Here is a 553-nt window from a genome sequence, read left to right as displayed (position 1 = left end):
CCCCCACACACACACACTCCTCCCCCTCCCCCTCTCAGCCTCTCTGAGTGTTTAACCTTTGAACTCTGAAAAGCCTGATCAAGGATTCGGTAGAAAAACCTGAGGAGTCCTGATGCAGGAAGTCAGGAGGGAGACATCAAGACTCAGCTTATCCTGACCTGAGACCTGCTACAGAGACCTGAGACCTGCTACAGAGACCTGCTACAGAGACCTGAGACCTGCTACAGAGACCTGAGACCTGCTACAGAGACCTGAGACCTGAGACCTGCTACAGAGACCTGAGACCTGAGACCTGCTACAGAGACCTGAGACTTGCTACAGAGACCTGAGACCTGAGACCTGAGACCTGAGACCGAGACCTACTACAGAGACCTCAGACCTGCTACAGCGAGCTGAGACCTGAGACCTGAGACCGAGACCTACTACAGAGACCTGAGACCTGCTACAGCGAGCTGAGACCTGCTACAGAGACCTGAGACCTGAGACCTGCTACAGAGACCTGAGACTTGCTACAGAGACCTGAGACCTGAGACCTGCTACAGAGACCTGAGAC

The 553-nt window shown here is 54.2% G+C and overlaps 1 protein-coding gene across 2 annotated transcripts in view; it reads right to left on the bottom strand.

The window, feature by feature from the left end:
* Positions 1-553, bottom strand: part of samd14 (sterile alpha motif domain containing 14) — a 15045-nt gene that overhangs the window by 8946 nt on the left and 5546 nt on the right. The window lies entirely within an intron of this gene.

This window comes from Seriola dumerili, unplaced genomic scaffold (genome assembly GCF_002260705.1).
Source record: "Seriola dumerili isolate Sdu_G_001 unplaced genomic scaffold, Sdu_1.0 BDQW01000166.1, whole genome shotgun sequence".
Classification (NCBI taxonomy): domain Eukaryota; kingdom Metazoa; phylum Chordata; class Actinopteri; order Carangiformes; family Carangidae; genus Seriola; species Seriola dumerili.
The sequence above is the reverse complement of the archived record's forward strand: the minus strand, read 5'-3'. Positions and strand labels throughout refer to the sequence as shown.